Below are 20,299 nucleotides of genomic sequence, written 5' to 3'. Positions count from 1 at the left end.
GGATAGCTCAAATGTGCCAGAATTAAAAATTAGAGACCTCGATCAGCTGGACAGATGGGATAAAATAGAAAATATAAACTAGATTAGGGTTTAATGGGTGGGGGTGGGGGTTAATCTTTAGATCCACCAAAGTAATCATCTAAGTGCAGTACGAGGGAAGCCTAGCTTGAAAGCTGTTTCCTCAAACAGGACTTGGGGACTGTAATGAGCCCAAGGCTCCCGTGCTGTTTGTCAGCGGCGCGGTGTGGCTCGTCGCCCAGCACGGAGGGCGGGGCTTCCGTTGTGGGACCGGCGTGGAGACCTGCGCGCTGCAGCCGTGCGAACGGTCCGTCTCCGTGCTGTCAGCGTGGGCCGTCGGTCCGGTAGTTACCAGCCACATGTGGCTGATGAGCCCTGGCAGTGTGGCTACTGAGACTGAGGACCTGGAGGTCTGATTTTATTTCACTTTCATTAGCGTCAGTTTAAAATTGAACGGCCGCGTGTGGCTAGCGGTTACTGTACTGGACAGCGTGGGTGGAGAAATTTCAGTGGGGTTTGGGGTGGCAAACTGGGGAATCGTGGTTAAAGGGCATTCGATGGGTTGCGCGCATTTAATTCAACTACAGAGAATTTTAATGAGAAGTAAACTACGTGCAAAGCACTGTGGTAGACGCCATAGGGTATGTGCAATCGCAGATATTATCATATCCTGTTGAAAACAATGGGAACGCAAGAAAGTAAATCATTAGTGCTAGTATTACAATATAGAGTCCATTTTATGAGGGTCTAGGGGATGGAGACGGGAATAGCAACTTTCAGATTCATGAAAGTTTGGTAGAAGAGGCGGGCTTTGGAGAGTAGTCACACTTAGAGAGATAGAAATCAGAGTTTAGACGAGAAAAGGCCCAGGGTCAGAAAAGTGGAAGGCTGGAGGGCAGGATGCGTAGTGGTGTGTGTCGTAGGGCAGGGACATTGGGGGGCAGAAGGCTTGCTTGGAAACAGATGGCGGACAAGCTTGTGCCCCTCCAAAAATGTTGGGCTTTGCTCTCAAGATAGTTAAATGAATGTTTCTGAGTTGGAAATGGATGTATCAGACCCTTCTTTTGGGGCACATGTCATAGAGGTGACCGGAAATGGGGGAGCAGCTGTCAGCAGAGCAGCCACCGAGTAGGAACCACGGCACATTGCTAGGGTGAGGCTGAGGCGGGCCGGGAGGCCGGGCCCGAAGCCTCATCATGACAAAAGGAATGAGAACTATTGTACCCAGCACTGGGGCACCAAAATAGGGTGGCAAATATATGAAGGCCGGTTCCGAATCAATAAAAGGAGCACATTTTAATAATGACAGCTTCCCGTGGCCACCTACGGATTTTGAGCTGGATGGTTAGAGGGCAGAGTCCATCAGAGAAGGGGAGCACTTATAGTTGCTAACTTTCAATTTTGCCAAGTAAGAATATTAAATACCTCCCACCTAATCATCTAGCATTATCAGTATTTAAGATTAAAACAAAAAGAAAAAAGGTCGAGATACTCCCTGACCTCAAAATAGGAAGAATACAATTTTAAAATAAAGAACGGCCCATTCTCAAGAAAAAGATAAGTCACCCTGATCTCACCCTCTCACTGTGTGTCTCTGTGAACTTTGGCCTTCCTCTTCTCTTCTGTAGCTTGGCCAATGCTAACAAGCAATAATTAGTGTCTGTTTACCTCTGAGAGGCAGCCAGTGTGGTCCTGCAGCTCAGGTAATTATTATTTCTCAAATTTAGATTGGGAAAATCATGATCATTGTTGAAACAGTATTATGATAAGCCTCCAGGAAGTTGACAGAACAATTACAGAAGTAAGATGGTGGTCTAGGTGCAGAATGGTGTAATAATTAGCACAAGTGTCATTTACAAAGCCTCCAGAAATAGTCGAAAGGGGAGCCATGCCAGCCACAAACAGTTATCGTAGAGGGCCAAATTTTCCATTTCTTTATCACCATAAATCGTGCCGCTTCATCGATGCGTATTTCATCGCCCAGCCCTCCTGCCATATGATTCGAAGTTTCTGAGCATATCCCCAGGGACCACAGTTACTGATACAGATGATCAAGAATTCTTTGTATGCGCCTCTCAGCGCTGCCGCAGCTCAGATTGAAATTAGCATCTTTTACAATGAAATACCAGTTACTGTCACAGACAGACATGACAGCTGGAGAGAGAGGCCTGTTTATCCCCTTATCCTTCACGTCCTCGGTTCATTACGGTTTATTAAGATGTGTACTGTACGTTCCTGAATGAAGAGGGGTTTCGTGTTTGCACGGTGCGTACCATTTGAGTAGAGGCAGCGAGAAGCTGTTCTCAGATAGGGGTGGGGAGCGACGAAGGTCAAAGATCAGAAAATCAGCGTAATAAGCATCTGCTTGAAACTATAATCGTTTATTCACTTAAAATATGTCTAAGATGGCTTTTCCTCACTTGCATAGCTTGAAGCATTGCTTTCCAGTGTAGAGTCATTTGGACAGGAACTGCTACCTGATATGCATCGAGTACCTGCCACGTTACAGGAACTGTGCTAGATGCGTCCACATGTACTCTCATGACATAGGTGGTCATGACATCAATCCTATGACATAGGAAATAGCAATATATTTTAAAGAAACACACCAGGTTTCTTGGCCAGAGTCACACAGTTTGTACATAGATTTAGGTATTCTGAACTTGTTTTCTAAACAACCTCATGCCACCTAAAAATTGTTTTTTTAAATTCGATTTTTCAGTTATTATTATTATTTACTACTACTACTACTACTACTACTACTACTACTACTACTATTTGGATAGAGGTAGTATAGAGGCAAGCTACATATATCCCTATATTCTTCTGATAATATTTGCAGTTAGCATTTATCGTGTGTTTCCTATGTGTTAGGGAAGGTACGAAATACTTTATATAACTAACCAAACGTAATTCCCTTGAGATTGGCATTATTACCTCCACTTTTCAAATGAGTGAACTTATTCAGAGAGAAGTAAGTTGTCCAGTAATTTACGTAACTTGCTCGAGGAGAGTCAGGAACTAATTTAAAGCCAAGCAGACTCCAGCATCCGATGGCTGACCCGCCAAGCAGCGCCACAGCAGACAGTCATCAGACGAGGAGAGGGCGACCGCATGCGCAGGAGGAGGATGGCTCATGGCAGTGGTTCTCGGTGTATGATCCTGGGGCCAGTGGCATCAGCTCTGCCCAGACCGATTCCTGAGACAGCGCTCTTAAGCATGATCCGGGACTGCTGTGTTAAATCTCCTGAGATTTGTTAAGGAGTTCGGCAAGTGGAATTGCTGAGAATTATCTGATGCTCTCCCCAGATACTTCTTGCTAGTGAAGAAAAGATTGTGAGCTGTGTCAGAGACTGACTGGATGCTAATGAGCCCCATTTCCTCCTTCTGGGCACACAGGAAGGGTCCGTTTCCCAGCTTCCCTTGCCTTAGGTTGGGGTCATATGGAAGGCTTCTGGTTCTGGTTAACAAAAGGCAGTTGGACGTGATATACACCATTTTCATTACTATTAAACATTCCGAAAAGATCCTGCACACTTTCCATCTTTGCTCCTCTGCAGATTTCAATCATAGATTTCTTCTCCTAGGGGAGAGAGAGCCACAAGATGTCTCAGCCTGACTTTCTGAGACACTGCTTGAAAGCAAAACAGTCAGAAGGACCATCCAACAGGAAGCCAGACTCTAGCAGGGAGAAAGAGGGGAGGGTGGGGGAGCACCGAACTGTGCCGGGAAGGGCCATGGCATGGGGGTCCTGAGTCCAGTGTCAGGTTTGTCAACCCCGGTGTGACCACTGGGAAGGTCACTTAAACTCAGTGGATTTGAACAACATTTAGCAATTCGTTAGCTCCCGAGTCAATCTAAGTGTGACAAACACACAAATTAATAACCTTTATTGGTTGAAATGTCACTGTTACAGACTGAATGTTATGTGTGCCCCTCCCCCTTAAGTTCATATGTTAAAGTCCTAACCCTCATTGTGGCTGTATTTGGAAAAAGGAAGTGGTTAAGGTTAAATGAGGTCATAAGGGTGGGGCCCCGATTCAATAGGATTAGTGTCTTTAAAAGAAGAGACACCAGCTCTCTCTTTCTCCCTCTTCCTTCCTTTCCTTTCCCCTCCCTTCCTCTCCCCTCTCTCCCCCACTTCTCCAACACACAAAAGGTATCAACCCAAGGGGAGGGGAGCCTCGCTAGACACTAAGGCTGTTGGCACCTTGATCTTAAACTTCCAGTCTCTAGAACTGAGAGAAAATAAATTTCTGTTGATTTAGCCCCCCGCCCCGTCTGTGCTATCTGTTACGGCAGCCTGGGCAGACTAATACACCACCTTTGCCCCTGATTCTCTCTAGTCATCTGTTTAAATTTTCAGCTCATGTTCGCTCGCGGAGATGTAAACTAAATTACATTGTGGCAAACTACTGCTGTGAGATTGATCAAAACATCCAACTTTGATATTATTTATTCTTCTTTTTATCTCATGCATGTGGCAATTTAGGAATTTATAGAGCACTTTGGCGTAATTTGAGATGTTGCTGCATTTGGCTTTTAGATTTGGTTTGGAGAGATATGGCTTGAATGACTATGTTCTAATTTTCAATGCAGAACCGCTAGGTGCTGAATCTGTAGATATATATGGAAAAATAATTGTCACTGTACTTCGTAGGAGTGTATCCATAAAAAGTGCATGCTAACGACAGTGAAAAGAGCATACTTCTTTACGTGGCAAAAACAGAGTGGAGTCGTTATGGAATCTGGAGGAAACATTCATCAAGGACTCAAACTCCTTCTCAATTAGCCTATTTCCTGGGTGTCCCATACTATTACATCTCACCCCGGGGAGACATTCAGAGAACGACTGTGCTTTAGGTTCAACTTGTAAATGAGTATTTCAAATTGTTAATAGTTAATGAATTTCTCTAGTTTTCCCCAGGGAAGTGCTAGTCTCTAGGACCTAAATCCACCTGTTGACTTTGGATTTGGGTTTGATGTGTTAAGAGGAGGCAGATGATGAAAGTCAAACAAGATGTTTTTAGCTGACGGGGCGCAGAGAACACATTTGCCGAAACGGCACCTGGTGCCTAGAATTCAGGGAGACCGTGGTCAGCTGTTCTGGAAGCGTCCATGTTTCTCGCAGCTTCTCCCAAAGAGTATACATTTCAGCCCTTGCAGTCTTCAACCTTTAAAGCGCAGCCCTCGTGCTGTTTAAAAATAAATTTATGCTCCGACACATTGCAAAGCTACGCCTAGTTTCCAAGGAGTAAACCTCAAATGCAGTTACTCGTATTTTTAAAAAGCTGAACACTTTTCCCCTTTTCCACACAATTCTGCCTTACTGCCCCCCCCCCAGCCCCTCCTGCTCTCCTTTCTCAGCTCCACTTGTGCCCTCTGGTGCCTCACCTGCCACCCTCGCGGCCCTTCCCTTCCAGAAGTGGCGGTGACCACCTGGCGTTCTAATCTGCCTGTGGCTGTGTGGGTCAGACAACGAGCCCATGGGGGCGTGGACTCGGGACGTTCCCAGCATCGGGCTGGCACAGGGTGATGTTTCAGGGCTGTCACAGAGCACCAGGCCGCTGGTGTCCATGAACCCCTGCCGTTCAGAGTGAGGAGGGGGTCTATGCCGTAGACGTTGTGCCTCGGCTGGAGGGAGAGAAAAGACCCGTCACCGTCACTGGTGAAAACTCCATCAGACGTGCCGTGCAATGGAGTTTAGTGTAGGGAAGAACCGAGCCTTGGGGGTGGAGCAGAGAAGTCTATGGTGGAGCGTTCGAGGTCTCATTCAGGAAGAGAAGTTTTGAGCCATCTTTTGGGGTACAAAGGTTCAAGGATGGTTTGAAAGAAATGTGCTTTCCTTAAAAGTGTGGGTGTCATGAGCAAGGCTGTGCAGAAACAGTTCCCGAGAGTGAGAGTAAGGGAAGTGACTTTTTTTTTTTTTTTGGCACAGAGAGTCCATACGTTTGTTTAAAAACATTTGTCGAGGCCTAAAATGTTGCAGTGGACCAAAGAAATAATGTGAAATCAGTTGTCGCCAGAAAGTTTGCTGGCAGATGGTACTGCGAACATGAAACGGCACATGTAGAACTGATTCGCGAGGCCAGCTCGGTGCACCGGGGGCCCCTTTACTGCTGTGGTTATCGACTAATGAAACTATATTGGTTCTTCAGATGCACAGACCACTGGAGGGAGGACAGCTGATCATCACTGGCCAAAACACAGCGTGAATTTTAAGACAACATTAGCAACATGTCCATTTGTAAAGGAAGAGGGGTGCCGTGAATTTCTGTCTATGAAGAGCTTACGTAGGGAGTTTGGCTCTTCAACTCTGCTGAGAAAACTCTGGATTAACCTGGAGGGTAGGTCATGTGAGGAGAGGGTGAAAAAGATAAGACACAATGTGGCAGCTCCGAGGAAAATCATTATTTCAGGTTTATTGACAGCATCTCATCTCCTTAATTATAGCTTTGTTGACAGCAATTCACTTTGCATACACAGAATCCTTTCGAAACAACTCATGTTCCAGTTGCCTTGGGACCAGAGAAATGTGGAAGAGAGATGGTGTTTTTTGTGTGTTTTTGATAGTGGTAAACAGTCTGGGGGCCGTTAGACCTGGAGCATGTTTTCCATGGCAGAAACTTCCTGGGTTAACCTCAGCACCTCTTCCCATTCCTCACTCCCTGCTCCCACCAGCCCCCCACCCCCGACCCCAGACATTTTTAAATTACAGGAGCTCTACAGGAACAGAGAGCAAGCATACAACTGATGAGCCATCAAGTTATCTTGCGATCTGGGGTACTCAGCAGAAAGTAAGCCCGGCTCTGGTCTGGTGAGTACGGCCCACCAGCACCCCAGGGTCTGGAGCTAAGCTAAGAGAGGAAGGGGCATGAGGGAAGTATTCAAGCCCAGGAATCTGGACTTCACTAAGGAGACTTCCTGATCTTTTTAAAAACAGAATTGCAGATCCCTGGGCTTAACAGTATTCAAGTGAAAGGGCCAAACCACTTCCCTAGGCAACTATCAGTGATTTGGGATCATTTACAGTTTCACATAATCCTGACCTCTTTTATTTTCTTCAATTAGTACAGATAATGATCATTGAATTAAACTGTGCAATTAACCCCATATCTGTATACTTAGTTTTTTTTTTGCCAAGCTTCAAAGAGAAACCTATGTGTCAAACTTGCATTTTATTTTAGTATTTTTGTGTTCCTTGAAAAATTCTACTTATAAATAAAGAATACTTGTCAGAAGCTATGCTTTTCAATTTTTTAAAAAACATTTTTTTCTGAGTTCTTCCCATAAATTGTTTATTGTTCAATATGGCTGTGACTTTTCAATGTAGTTACTTATTTTTGATGTCTTCGATTTGGCTTAAATATTTCTTTTACCTGGCACCAAATGTACAAAAGGTTTCCTTTTATCTCACAGAGGCAAGAGACATCTTTGGTGTCTTTCCTAGGACATAAACAATGGTTGGGTTGGGATGGAGAAGGGAAGGTTAACAGATCTCTTTGCTTAAAGGCTGCATATCATAATGAGATGAACTTTTAATAATGACGTATTTCTTCCCTATCTTTACAATAAATAAGGCCATGCCTTCCTTAGTGTCCATTCTTCTTTACTTCTGTGCATTACTTATTCCTGGCCCAGTTGTTTAGTTCCCGTAGACAGTGACTTCTAAAGATGCCATGACCCGAGGCCAGCCCTTTTTAGAACTGCGGGTAAGGGTAGAGATTGCTGCCTATGGCTTTTGACACACAGTGGTCCAGAGAGTTCGGAAGTCCAGAGCCAAGGTCTGGCAGCAGCACTTGCCTCGTACATTCCTCGATACTCACAGGATGGTTCTTTCTCAGGCCGATTTCCGATTCGTTCTGTCTGACCCCCCCATTCCGGGGAGCTCACGTGCGACTGATGGCGTGCTTTCGGGGTTCACACTCTATGCTTCTTGGAAGTGTAGGGATATTTCCCATGATGTGTTCTTTTAGGAGAGGTCTTGGTTCTTGACTTAGAATATGTTCCACCATGATGTATATGGAGAACACTCTTTTTATAAAGGTTCCCCCTGTGGAATGATGTAAAGACTCAGGAGAAAACCTGCGAATAAAACATCAGTGTGCTAATCTCCATTCCACGTTACAAGGTCATATAAATGTTCTTCAGGCCACAATTTGGCACGGCAGAGTGCTACCTGATGAGTGACTGTTATGGTCGGAGGCTCAGCAAGGAAGTTACTCTAGCCATGTGCCTGGGAGGGCTGTGAACATACAGCACAAGACGATTTCATTAGTAGTGTGTGGATGGCCCTGATCAATGACAGATAAAGAACGGGCTTTTTAACAGAGCCTCCTGCCTTTTGGCATTCAGCTGGCCCACAGGGAGCTGCATAAGATGCCATTTTAAGTCACGTGACGAGTGCTTGGGCCTCCCCCTACAACTGCCTCGATGCTTTGCAGGAAAGATAAACATAGAATTATGGACTTCATAAGCATCAAAGTGCTTCTAAGCACCAGAGCAGCATTAAGTTTAGAAAACTAATGCTGAACCGTGTTTTTAGTCTTTTGATTATTGTCTGGAATGGTGGGCGTGAGCTGCGCTGTTTAAGAACAGGAGTCACCAGATTAAATCCGCGAAGCTGCAGTTATCTGCCACTAAATCAGAGTCGCAAATAGGCTGAATCCAGGGCTTTTCCGTGAAGTGGTTTAGAGCTTTTTAGCAGCTTTTTGGCACTGAAGTAATAAAGGCAGAGAAAGTAGTTTTAAATAATGGTTTGGTTTTATGAAATGTTCACCAAGGTAATTGTAAAACAGAAGATAATCCAACACGATAATCCTGATCAGAAGAGAACACAATCTCTAATGATATAATTATCTCAAAAACTAGACCATTAGAATTTCCTGAATTTGTAAAAATGAAAATTATCAGTCTTGCTTGCATCCTGGCCCTTTCGGCCTGGAGGCTGGGATTCTAGTTCTCTCGCTTACAGACTAGTATTTGAAACGTCATTACCAATTTTTCTTCTATAGATTAAAAATAAATCCCCGAAAACCTTATTTTGTTCATTTACTTAAAGTCAAGTCATAAGTTGTACTATTTGAAGGGAGCAATACCATGGATAATAGAAAACTATAATTTAAAAAATGATGTATTTTAGTCTTTGAAAGATGTCATAGGTGTTTACATTTAAATAGCTGTGTGTCTCAAACTCTAGAAATTGCCAGCATTCCAAACAGAATAGTATATCTTTGCTGAAAGGATGAGGTGGTGTACTATAGTAGTTATGAAATAGATTTTATAACTTCGGACTGATTCGAGTTTAAGTAGTAAAGCTGGAATTACTAGCTGTGTGCTCTTGGACAAGTTACTTAACTTATCTGTGACCATTTCCTCAGTTACAAAATGGCGATGATACCAGTTCCTGTGTCATGGGGTTCTTACCAAGAACAGATGGGAAAATGCTGGTGAGGTGCTTTATGCAGTGCTTGGCACATAGGAAGTGATTCTTATTCTGTATGGCACTCAGTAAGACTCTCCTGCTTTTCCTATTTTCTTTACCTTTATGATTCCAAATATGTGGATTAGAGAAAACATAGATTGTGCTTTTATTAACAGAATCACAGAGTAGTTTATGAGGTCAATAAGCCTGTAAGAAAGGGTTCACATACACAAGGGCTCAAAGGGACCCTGGAGAAGCTCTGGTACTCTCCCCCGTCTGTCCAGGCACTGATTCCCATAGGCCAGTCATCTGCACGTTCCTCTGTGATGACTAAGAGCTCGCTACTCCCCAGGGAGCCTGGGCCAGGGTGGAATAATTCATCATTAGGCAGCTCATTATTATGCTGGGATAAAATTTACTTCTCTGTAGCTTCCATTCAGGGGTCCTGGTTCAGTTCTCCACGGCAATGCAGAGGACAGAGGACGTTTAATTTTTATTTTACATACAGCTATTCCAGGTACTTGAAAATGACTATTACGGCCCCTGTAAGTCCTTTCCATGTCAGGTCTGCCATTTTGAACACCTTCAGCCATTTTCCTCCTCTGGCATGTTTCTGAGCCCATTCGTAGACGGTGGCCATTACCTACAGACACAACTCTGGTTGCACATGGTGAGTGGACAGAGCAGGACCTCTCTGTCCTGGTCAGAGCAGGTGCACCTGCTCTGACCAGGACAAAGCAAAGTTAGGTGGACAGAGCAGGACCTCTCAGGTGCGCCTGACCAGGACAAAGCAAAGCTAGGGCTGACTCATGCCTGGGAAGAGCGGGCATCAAGCGGTCTGGGTCTGAGTCCCAGCTCTGCCTTTTTCCTTGGCCGAGGGCGGCCTGGGGCATGTCCTCCACCTCCACATGGTTTGCTGCCCCTACTGGCATTTGTTCATATTAAATTTTACTTTGTTAGATCTGGCCCATCCTATCGGCTTTTTTTTTTCCCCTTCTAGTTTGTCATATAATGTATTATCAGTCCTTTCTGGTTTCATTATGTTTATCGATATGATCGGCATTCCATCACGCGCACATCCACGCTAGTAATTAAAGCAAAATGTAATTCACGTCAAGTCTAAATGGAGGCCTACAATGGCATTCAAAACCTGTATTAGGTTAATCATAATTTCATTTACTTATGAAGAAATATTTATTGAGCACTGACTACATGCTAGGCACATGCTGGGTTCAGAGGATATGAAAGTGAACAAGAGAGTTCCCATCCCTCTCCTGAAATCGAGAGTCTATTAATTGGCATTTTGTGGCACTATAGTTTAAAAATTTTTTTCAACCATTGTATCAGTCTTTGTTAGTACAAAGATATAATCACAGCAATCTCTAATTACCCTGTTTTAGCCCCAGAGAAAATGAGTTTAGTAGGAAAATATCTGATATTAATGAAGGCATGTTGACGTAATAATTTTTCTCCGAAATTTTTCTTTTCTTTCTTTTTTTTTTTTTAAATAAATATTCTGTAGTGTGGCTCACAGAACTAGGAGAATTATCTGAATTATTATTTGAAAAATTAATCATCTGTCTTTGAATTGAAAATGTGTGCTTTAATAAGCTATACAGGGAGGGTACATTTTATGGCAGTGGTTCTCAATCAGGGTAACTTTTCTCCCAAGGAGACGTGTGACAATGACTGGAGACACTTTGGGTGATCACAGCTGAGAGGATGCCAATGGCATCTCGTGGGTAGAGACCAGGGATGCTGCTAAACAGCCTACGATGCACAGGACAGTTTCCTTCTCCCTCCTCCAACACAGATTTACCAGTTATCTGGCCCAAATCAACATATGAAAAGATGCTCAAGGTCACTAATCATCAGAGAAATGCAAATCAAAACCACAATGCCATATCACCTTAGACCTGTCAGAATGGCTGTCATCAATCAATCAAAAACGAGGAGTGTTGGCGAGGATGTGGAGAAAAGGGAACCCTCTTGCACTGTCGGCGGGACCGCACATTGGTCCAGCCACTGTGGAAAACAGTGGTGGTTTCTCAAAAAATTAAAAATGGATCTACCTTTTGATCCAGCGATCGTACTTCTGGCTATTTATCCAAAGAAGACCAAAACGATAATTCATAAAGATCTGTACACCCCTATGTTCGTGGCAACACTATTTACAATAGCCAAGATATGGAAACAACCTAAATCCCATCAACAGATGATTAGATAAAGAAGTTATGGTTCACGTATATATTCAATATTACCCAGCCATAAAAAATGAAATCTTTCCATTTGCAATGACATGGATGGATCTAGAGGTTATTATACTGAGCAAAATAAGTCAAAGAAAGATAAATACCACATGATTTCACTTATATGCGGAATCTAAGGAACAAAAAGAACAAACTAATCAAAAACAGACTCATGAATATAGAGGACAATCTGGTGACCGACAAAGGGGAAGGGGTTGGGGGCTGGGAGAGAGAGGTGGAGAGTTAAAAAAGTGCAAATTAGTAGTTGATAGACGGTCGTGGGGATGGGGGTCCCGGCATAGAGAACGCAGCCGGCAGTAGGTAATGGCCAGGTGCAGAGCCAGGGGGGTGATAGAGTAATCAGGGGATTGCTTCACAGACTATATAAATGTCCAACTAACATTCTGCATACTTAAACTAATAATAAAATAAAAAGCTTAAAAAAAAAAAAAAAAGGATTATCTGGCCCAAACATCGGTGTGACTGCATGGTCAGCACCAGGACCGTGGAGCCGCCAAGGCCCCGGTTGGAAGCCTGCCCGTGGCGACCGCTTAACCCTGGGCCTGAGTCTCTGCATCTGCGAGATGAAAATGATAGCGATGGTGACTTCCCAGAGAGGGTCGATGGTGACTTCCCAGAGAGGGTCCGAGGTCGTGCGTGCGAAGCGCTCGGCACGGCGTTTGGCACCGGAGCAGGACTGAGCGGTGGTTACTTTTATTGCTCTCTCTGCTTTCTCTCTGAACGCTACACATTTTAATTGACGCACTCAAGCTATGGGGCTGCATCCAAGAAATGGACAGCACTTCTATATCATGAAGAAATCTATCGTTTTCCTGTATTTAAAAAACACCCCTCAGCAATTCGATCTCCGAAGGTTTACCGGCCCCGTGAATCCGATGACAGTCTCCGTGCTTAGCTGTGGGAAGTATCACACTGAGATGCCGAACTGCCAAATGGATTAATTTTTTTAATGATTACTCGAGGATTTTATTTCCAAATACAAGTATGCCTCCCATTTTTAGACTGAAGTAAATGTTCTCAGTATTATGGAGATGAGAACATAAGGCTGAGGGTAAAGCTGGATACCACTTCAAAACTATAATGTTAATGATGATGTATTTTGATTGCTGGGTGCTATTTGCTTTAAATACAATTTGTAGTGATAATAATGAACCCACATGAAATATTACGTTTATTTATAAGATGAGCAGCTTGGGAATTCTTGCCAGTTTGTGCAAAGTAAGGGCACGGATTTAGATTCTGATTTAATATCCAAAAAAAGCTTACAAGATACACGCTCTCAAGTGTAGCTGCTTCTTTCAATGATGTGAGGATGGTACCCGTGCAAATTCATGCTCCAGATGACGCGTCGGATGCAGGAAATCAAGGGATTTGAAGAAGAGAGAGATTGGAATTCGTGTTGTTTCTTGCATTAAGACATGAAGATAAGAGAACTGTGGGCGCAGAGATGGCCGTAATGGCCAGTCCGTTTTTCCCCTCAACCTTACTGCCCACTCTGCACGTCTAGTCAAAAACGTTTGCGTGGAAAAAAATCTAAGATGCAAAGTTTGAGTGTTCACTTCTCTTTTGATACTCTTAGTAGAGTACTAATAATGTTTCAAGTAAAAAAAACATATTTAGTTGCCTTTAGAAATTACTTCTAAATGAAATTTCTTTAGCCAATTTCTAATTAAATTGCTAAATGAAATAACTTCTGTTGGTTTAAAAACAAATGATGGTTATGTTCACTGATTATTTGTATCTACAAATTAACCCAAATTAGGACTTGATAAGGGTTCAAAGATACTGCCATTATAAAATGAAATAAAGATCAAATGAATTATTCCTTCAGGAAAATATTATGTATACAATAGCTTTAGCCACAGAATTTAAAAATACTTATGCTTAGGTGTGCACTTAATGTCTGTCCATCAGTTTGCATAAGCTATACTTTAATAAAGGTGTGTTTTAACTTATTGCTGGAAAGTGGATACCAAAGTTTGGTTCCATCCAAAGATATCGGCTGGAGAATGAGAACGCTGCCCCGCCCATCCTCTCATGCTATTTTGACCACAACCTTAACTCTGACCCTAGTAAACAGCTCTCTGGGAACAAGGGGTAAATGAATCTTCATGGTAATGCTATTCTGGTTTTCTCTGGACTGCTAGCTCCCAATTATGCCAATATATTACACTCCGTACTGTTCTCTAGGAAAACACTAAGACCACCTTGCTCGTTCGACTAAGGTCAGACCTGAAAGAATGAAAAAAAAGCAGGCTGATAAGGTATCTGTGGACATTTTCCTTCCTTCTGAGCCCCTGTTTTTCTTTTTGGTGGAAGGTTCTTGTCGTTCATTGTAGTTATAAATCAGGTGTAGGAGCAGATAAGTGGAAGTGTTCTGGCTGCAGGGAATTTCAATGTGAGGTATTAAGAGTTAGGTTTCTGTCCTCCTGCCAGACGTTGAATACAGCGTTGACCAGTTGGCCATGCATGTGTCAGACAAACTTCTGCAACAACCAGTTGCAGCCATTGCCATGGAATGAAATTATTATTTTATTAATTGCCCTTTAATTAGTTGATACAGTAGAGAACATGCAGCCATTTAGTCATAATTGGTCTAATACTCAGTACTTCAAAGGTAGAATCGACCTGAGTGATGACTTATAAATAATAACCATTTGGTGAAGTGCCATCTTTAATATAAAGAGGTACCATGCATTTTTAACCACTTACATGTGCATAAACACACTCAATATTTAGTTCATCCCCCCAAAATAAAGCCTTTAGAGTTTGCCCACTTTTTACCTCCCCCATGCCCACACTGATTATTGCCAATAATTATTACTTTCTGTCACAGGCATATCTTGTCAGTTTGGAGAAAGAACTTAAAGTAACAAAGACCATTCACAGATTTGACTTAAAATATAAATTCGCCTAACTTGGAAATTCCATTAATTCAGTTTTATTTTCTTTATAAAAAAATCAAATCAATACCTATTTATTGAGAATTTCCCATGTGTAAGATTCCAGGTAGCAACTATAGAACTATAAAGAAACACCTCTTCCACATCAGATACCTCTTTACTCCAAACATAGTCGTGGCATTAGTCAGAATAAATTCTAAACTTTGGATTAAATTGTGACACATTCTTATAAGTAGCAAAAATACCTCCGTTTCAGGCACTGCTGGGCATGTCTTCGACATCTGTACTTTTCCTGGCATTTTATGTGACCGGCTCTTATTGCTTTGGAAGGAAAAATGAGTGGAACCATTATAACTTTACTTGGCATATTTTAGAAAGATCCACAGTTTACAGCTTTCCTTACTCCTTTATTGTAGTTATTCACTGATGTATTTCCATACCAAATGTTCTCTCTTTTATGATTCCTTAAAGTTAAAAAAGTATTACAGATACCTTGAGGGGAATTGGATCATTTCTATTTTTCATCGCACTTGAGTAATACTTTGAGTTGAATATTCTGAGGGCTCTAAAATTAAGTTAATCCATATGTAATTAGGAACGTTCTTAACTAGACAGTCCTGGGTAGCAGGAGATTGGCAGATTATTCTAAAAAACTATCTAGCAAACCATGAATAGCAATTAAATGAGAAAAGGCTAAACTTTCCTTGAAAATGGGTTGTTACCATAATTTAATGTGGCAATGTGATTTTCTATTTTTAATTGCTGTAGAAAATTTTGTAAAGTAGAATTTTGTCTTCTGAAAGCCAGAGAGTTCCATAATTTTGGACCACTCATGCTTTTTAACACTGCAGTGAGTATTCTGCCCCTACCATCCCTTTTGATTCATGATGAATAAAAAACGAAAGGTTGGTCGAGATAGTTTTATATCTCTGAAACGCATTAGACAAAATGAATATCTTGGAAAAACTAAGTATTCCTCTTTATGAGACTTTATGACCTTATGCTATATATATATATATATATATATATATATATATATATATATATATATATATATATATATATAACATAGTGCTTTTATTCCCAGAACAATTATACTTAACACTGACACTTAAAGATATTCCTTTTTTAATTCAAATAATGGGAACTTTGCTCCATATTCCATGTCCATATCGGGATTCAGGGACGGTTTGGACATAATGAATACAGAATTCTTCCTTTCCCCCTCCCCAGACATCATGCACTTAATGCTCTATATTTCCCTGCTCATTTCTTCATTTGCACAAGTCATTTCAGAAGGAATTTATGACAGTGCCATCTTTCAGTAAATGACAGTAAGTCACAGTCTACTGCCTACAATAACTGTAGATGCTCAGCTACTTAAAATCACCTTTATCACTTAAAATACATTTTTCTTTTGTCTCTAAATTAAAATGAAAATACAGAGAAGGCGATTCCTTCAATTAAATGTGAAAGATTAATCACTGGGCAATTTGTTTCACGATAGAAAAGAATTAAATTCAAAAATGGAATATTTACTTCTTAAACCTCATATGCCCACAAAAAAAAAAAACTGTTGGAGAAATGCAAAAATCTGGTGTGATTTGCATACATTTTGATTGAGCTGACTCTAAGGTTTGCACCTCAAATCTATTACTTAGTAACAAAATTAAGTCAATCATTCATTTACACTCTAGTTTCCCATGCTGTCTTTAGAAGATGAGAAGTCCTGTCCATACCCAGAGTTGAACCCCGAGGGGCTGAAGAGCTGTACTGGAGCTCAGCTCGCCAGCGTTCCCGGAATACAGACATGATTTTGTTTTGAAAACTACCAGGCTCTCCCAAAGTCCCACCAAAGTGAAGCGAGTGAAGATGAGAGGTGTTACTTTTCTGCTTTCCCCTTGCTCTTATTTTCGCTGCTCTGCACCACTGATCGCAACGCCACCAGATCAGAATGAACAATTAACTGTCTAATTATTCCAGTCACACCAGCCCACAATGAAATCTTTATTCCGTGTTTACAGCAGTCTTTGGCAGAGGCTGTCTTGCTGTTTCTAAACTGAGAAGAACTGCCCTTTCGCTCTTCTCGGCATCAGCTGCCTTGGTTTCGGCCTTGGATGCCAATAATCAGACTTCTTTTTCTTCCAAAGTGGACATTTTTTTTTTTTTTTTTTTAGGGTGAAAAGACCTATTCTCATCACCCCCACATATATTCTGGCTGATTTATGTTCTAGCCTCTGCAGCTCTTCCTTCCGTATCTCTTTACGTTTTTTTCTCTCTCTCCGTGGAACACCACCAGGCAAACCCCCATTCCGAGTCCAAAATTGTAAAAAATGCTTAACCAAACAGTGCTCACCACTATGAGGGAAAGAAAAAACAGAACTACTGGTTTATGGGTAGAGGGAAGTCAAGGAAATCCCTCCCGCTTTTCTAAACTGCTAATTTTCTAGCTCAAAAGGCATTCAATAACTTCTCCACCAGGGGAAAACATATTCTCTTTTCAGTGGCTCTCTTGATTACTTCCAACTACTTACTTAAATTTGCCAACAGCTGCACGTCTTTGAGAAGCGTCAGAACTTGGGGAATATTTACAAATATATCAGGGGCCGAGAGAGGACATCTGGACCTCTTTGGAATGGCAAGGAAAGACTATTGTACTGTGCAGACAGGGCTAGAGGTCAGCACCAATCCAAACGTGAGACCGAGGCAATGCCTTTACCAAAGGGCAGAGGGAAAAGCCCCTCGGTTAGCCCTCCTGAACCCTCCAATCAGTCCCCTTCCTGGATCTGAGGGCAGATGACAGCCATGCCAGGTTCTATCGCCCTACACTGTCCAGCTGTTTTTTTTTCCCCCCAGAAGAACAGTCTCCTGCCTTGCGAGGATGATGGCATCTTTCTTCCCATTCCAGTCTCCAAATCCTCTGTGATAGTTCCCCTAACACCCCTGTGATCCCGCCTCTCAGCCTCCAGCACTCACTACCTTGGCATTGCCTTTCCTGTGAGAACTGGGTCATAAAATTTAGCAGGGGAGAAAGGTAGAAGGGGGCGTTTCACTCTAAACACTGATTAAATTCCCGGGCAACTCTCCTCAAATGAAAGATAATTTTTCTACAAGTATGCACAAGCATGTCAAGAATGCTAAGTCATTTTTATGTTTATACTTTCCTTTTCCATTTTAATTTTACATTGCCACATGGCACACATGCTAAAAATGTATCTCCTTAACCTGCAGTGTAGCAAACTTTTCACAAAACATCGAAAATGCATATTTTATAGACTGCCCTTTCCCAGGATGCTCAAAACATTTTTGGGGGATGCAAAATTAGATCATCTCAGACAACCGTCCTATTAGAAAGGCATGGCTACTCGTGTATTGGCAGATGTGGAAAATCAGCATCAGGAAGGAAAGATCACAGCAAAGTCAGTGGCAAAAGCGTAAGTAGACAGAGAGAGCTTGGTTCGAATTTATATTTCTTCCTTCTTGCTATTCATTTGTCTCTTTTTTCTCTGGCAGGAAGGGATGTGGCCAGCAAGGAGGCTTGACCTCATCTCCAATCCTGGCTTGACTCTGACAGGCTGTTTTCCCACACTCTTGCCCTATTTTCTGTATCATCTGCTGGCCAAGTCTGTGCCCTGGAGGAGCCCTGACCAAGGGCCAAGCCCCGAGGAGGCGATGCAGGTGCCCTTGTGGCTGCCTCGAGTCTTGGGAACCGAAGCCTACCCCTGCCAGGTTGTAACAAGCCCAGCGGGGCTGCAAGGGTCGCACTAAGAGACAGATTAATTTCCAGATTGTATAAGACACGAAAGGAAAAAGCTAGGTCAGACAGGGGGTTCAAGATTGGCAATGCCTCCATGGTTCCTGAGCGGGATGAGGCTGAGGAAGGTAATCCGATAGAAACAGAATACTCATCGGTGCCATTGGTGCAAGCACATGAACAGTTGTGACTTTTCGTTGTTTGACTGTTCTTAGGTAGGTCCAATTCCCTAGCTGGGTCCCTGACATCTCCACAGCTCTGAGGGGTAATTTCCTTTGGTGGAGCGCTACCTCAGAGATTAGAGGGGGTCAGGGGACATTTTATTTGGGGTGGGGCAGATTCAGTTTGCTGACGACGACTTATAACAATCAGAAGACAAAATCCTCCCTGGCATCCGTGCCAGTAACAACATCAACAGCAATAATAATAGTAAAAATAATGGCAATGATAATGAAACAGTAAACCCTGAATCCACCAGGCGACTAACCGCCCCAGTGCTCTGCTGCCAGCGCTCTTACTCCCAGCCTGGCCTCAGCGGAAAAGAGGGCTCGGGCGCTGCCTCCGGGCTGGCCTCCGGGCTGGCCCCCGGGTTCCAGCGCCCACCCTGCCCCCCAGGTGGACAGCCAGGCAGAGGCCCCTGCTTCGGCCTAAGTCCAGCCCACAGTCTCCTGTTGCTGAGGGCAGGTCGGGACTCCGCAGTAGCGTTTCCTTCACAAATCTGCAACTGCGGCCCAATCTGACCCCTTGCCGCCCCCTGACCCCCGGTTCTTCCCCCACGGCAACTACAACGCGCAAAGCCCAAGCAACCGAACAACCCCGGGCGCGATCCAGCAGTTCAGAGCTGTCCCTGGGAGGGTCAGGGCCCGGAGACAGGAAATCCGGGGAGTTAGCGATGTCCGGCAGGTGGCGGGACCGCGAGTCGCCCCCACATTCTTCTCCCACGGCGGAGCTCGGTGGCGGCGCGGCGTCAGGCGCGGGCTGACACCGGCCCCGCGGGCACCCGGGCCTCCCCGGAGCCCGCCTCCTGTCCCCTGTCCCGCATCCGCGCGCGAGGGACGCAGCCGGCGCCTTCCACCGGCCGCCGGAGGGAGGCGCCGCCGCCCAGGCGCCCCGCGAGCCGGCTCGGGGTGCGGGTCTGCCTCCCCGGCGCGCGCTCCCACCGCCCGGCTGCGCGTCCGCCGCCCAGGGAGCCGCTGTCCAGCCCGGTCCCTCCGCGGCCGCTTCGCCCCAAAGTCCGGGGAAGTCCAACTCCGAGCAGCCCGCGGGGCCGCCGCAGCGGGCAGCGGGCAGCGGGCAGCGGCGGGGCGAGCGCGTGGCGGAGCCGCGCGCAGCGCAGCGCCGGGGGTCACTTTGCCGAGAGAGCGGGCCCCAGGCGCCCCGCGCCCCCGGACGCCCGAAGCCCGGGGACAGACGCGCGGCGCCCCCGCCCCCGCAGCGCCCGCCTTACCTGGCAGGACCGGCGACTCTCCGGGATGCTCGGTCCACGCTCCTCCGGGCCGGGCGGCCAGCTCACATCGCTGCCTTCCGCGCCGCGCGGACGGGGTCCTGCTGGGTCGCTCCGCTGCGCTCACGGCGCCGCCCCCGCCCCCCACCCCCCGACCCCCTCCGTCAAAAGTGTCACAGCTTTTCTGCCTCCGGATCTTTTGCAAAGTCTCCGCACGGTCGCCAGGAGTTGGGCGCTGATGCCAGGCGCGCTTGCCCTGCCCCGCCCTCCCACGACCCTCTGCGCCGGGCCGGCCGGGGAGAAGAGGCGGCTCGGCGTGGTCACCTTCCCTTGAGCGCCCCTCGCGCCTTCCCTAGCCCGAGTGGCTGCCGCCTGCCTGTGCCGCTGGTCCTCATCCCCCGCTCATGAATATTCTGACAGAGGCTAATGCCGGTGAAGTAAATTGAATTAGCCAATTGGTGCCAGGAATGTGCGCTCCTTCCTTCC

The 20,299-nt window shown here is 44.7% G+C and overlaps 1 protein-coding gene across 1 annotated transcript in view; it reads right to left on the bottom strand.

Moving 5' to 3' along the window:
* The window catches only part of CDH20 (cadherin 20), a 180,689-nt gene extending 160,790 nt beyond the window's left edge, over window positions 1–19,899 (bottom strand). Inside the window, exon 1 of the mRNA XM_016155720.2 lies at window positions 19,817–19,899. The gene's annotated coding sequence lies outside the window, so the exon portion shown is untranslated. The remainder of the gene's footprint in view (window positions 1–19,816) is intronic.
* Between the last annotated feature and the right edge of the window lie 400 nt (window positions 19,900–20,299).

The sequence above is a fragment of the Rousettus aegyptiacus genome, unplaced genomic scaffold (assembly GCF_014176215.1).
Source record: "Rousettus aegyptiacus isolate mRouAeg1 unplaced genomic scaffold, mRouAeg1.p scaffold_m13_p_12, whole genome shotgun sequence".
Lineage (NCBI taxonomy): Eukaryota > Metazoa > Chordata > Mammalia > Chiroptera > Pteropodidae > Rousettus > Rousettus aegyptiacus.
The sequence above is the reverse complement of the archived record's forward strand: the minus strand, read 5'-3'. Positions and strand labels throughout refer to the sequence as shown.